Source organism: Mastomys coucha, unplaced genomic scaffold (genome assembly GCF_008632895.1).
Source record: "Mastomys coucha isolate ucsf_1 unplaced genomic scaffold, UCSF_Mcou_1 pScaffold3, whole genome shotgun sequence".
In the NCBI taxonomy this organism is placed as follows: Eukaryota; Metazoa; Chordata; class Mammalia; order Rodentia; family Muridae; genus Mastomys; species Mastomys coucha.
The window spans coordinates 42,238,899-42,241,352 of NW_022196909.1; positions in this window are offsets into that span (position 1 = coordinate 42,238,899).

The following is a 2,454-nucleotide window of genomic DNA, read 5'->3' on the forward strand; positions in this document are numbered from 1 at the left end:
TTTTTTTTTTTTTTTTTTCTTTTCTGAGACAGGGTTTCTCTGTATAGTCCTGACTGTCCTGGAACTTACTCTGTAGACCAGGCTGGCCTCGAACTCAGCCTGCCTCTGCCTCCCCAGGTACTGGGATTAAAGACATGTGCCACCACTGCCTGGCCACAGTGTCCCTTCTGTTTGGCCTGTCTGCTTCTGTGTCAGAAGCTCAGTGCTCTTAGCCATCTCTCCAGCCCCTAAAGGTCATGTACAACTACAGGGTACTCACATACATAAAATAAATAAATAAACCTTAAAGAAGGAGAGAGAGAGAGAGAGAGAGAGAGAGAGAGAGAGGAAGGAAAAAGAAAGAAAGAAAGGAAGAAAGGAAGAAAGGAAGGAAGAAAAGAAAGAAAGAAAGAAAAACTTTAGAGAATTAGTGAGACACTCCTTTGGGTATTTCTGTAAAGATGTTTCTAGAGATTAACAGAAAACCTACCTTGAAGATGAGCAAAACCATCCCGTGGGATGAGGGGGTTGGGAGGGGGCGATCTAACACCTTCTTCTGATCTCCAGGTGCAGTCACACAGACATACACACAAACATATTTTTAAAAAAATGTTAGGTATAGTGGTGCACACTTTTAATCCCAGCATTCAGGAGGCAGAGGCAGAAAGATCTCTGTGAGTTTGAAGCTAGCCTGGTGTACATAGAGAGTGCCAGGATAGCCAGGGCTACATAGAGAGGATCTGTCTCAAAACAACAACAATAAAATTTATTTATTTTAAAATAAAATTAAAATAACCCTCTTTTTTTGTTGTTGTTGTTGTTGTTTTTGGTTTTTGGTTGTTCAAGACAGGGTTTCTTTGTGTAGCCCTGGCTGTCCTGGAACTCACTCTGTAGACCAGTCTGGCCTCGAACTCAGAAATCCACCTGCCTCTGCCTCCCAAGTGCTGGGATTAAAGGCATGTGCCACCACTGCCCGGCAATAACACCCTTTTTTTTTTTTTTTTTTTTGAGAAAGAAAAACTCGAACCCCTACTGAGTGAGCTCCTTCACTGTCTGATTTGCCAAGGCAAGAGCAAGCAAGCTCTATCTACCCTCATCCCCAACACACACCACAGACTTCCCCACCAGGATGGCCCGTATCCCCAGTGATGAATCCTCCCTCCCTTAAAGTTCCTGGTCAGGTTTGGTTTCTGTGATAAGAACTCCCACTGATACCACACTCTAGGAGTCTATAGGTCTGTGGCTCCGTCGGTTTGCTCCAGTCTCAGCTTTCCTTTTGAGTGTCTTGGAAAGCAATCAAGATTGTGGTGTCTTGGTGTGTGCTGTGGCATAAGCCCATCTTTCTCTGTTTGTGAGAGAGCAGGCTCGTGTGCACATACTTCCATGGAAGCCAGGAGTCTTCCTCAATTGCCCTCCACCTCATTTTTTTGAGACAGGATCTCTTTGCTGAGCTTGGAGCTCACTGATGAGCTAGGCTGGCTGGCCAGTGAGCCTGAAAGATCCTGTTGTCCGCAGCCACGTCCAGCTTTATGGGTGCCCTCTGGGGCTCTGAGCTCAGGTCCTTGGGTTTGTGTAGCAAGCACTTTACCCGCTGAGCCATCTGTCTCCCTGGCCTCTGAACTATGCCTTTCTGATATTTCTGGGTGGTGTCTGTTAGTATTTTCTACAGGTCTGTGTAGGTCTTTTGCTCTTGACTTTTTGTCTCCCTTCCATTTTGGGCTAGGATCTTACAGTTCTGCCTGGCTGGCCGTGAATTCAGTGGTCCTCCTGCCTCGGCCTCCTACATTCTGGTATTACAAGTGTGAACCATTACACCTGCTTCTCAATGCTGTTCTTTCAACAGTTTAATCCGATGGCATCTTTCGCACATTGTTTTTCAACTGTGAGAAGATATAGAAAATAGACATAAAGGTTCAGGGCTATTAGCTCCTTGTAAACCCTCTCAACCATTATATCAGGACGTCCTGTATAGCTCAAACTGTACCCACTTGTGGAGAGCGGTAGAGCTGGAGAGGCATTCGCCATGGCAAGATGGCGCCTACTTCCGCTGTCAACTCCTGGTGAACAACTGTTTGCGCATGTGCGTAGAGAACTGTTTGCGCATGTGCGTAGAGTGAAAGATGCCTAGTCATGGCCCATCCCGGGACGTCACGTGGGGTGATGAGCAAACAGCCAATCATGGGCAGACACGCTTCGCTGTGGGCGGACACACCGCACTGTGGTGTATATAAGCAGTGCTGATTATTGGCTCGGCCCCTTTTTCCCTATGGAAGAGGGCAGTAAACGTTGCTACAGAAGGATCCTAGTGTCCGCATGTCTTCTTCCTGGAGAGAAGACTGCGCGGGCCTACACCCACTCAACAGCTTTATCCTTATGTAAATATGTCTTTAAGAATTCTACCTGATTGGTGAAGGTTCTGTGCCCCAGTGTAGGGGAATGCCAGGGCCAGAAAGTGGGAGAGGGCGGGGTGACAGG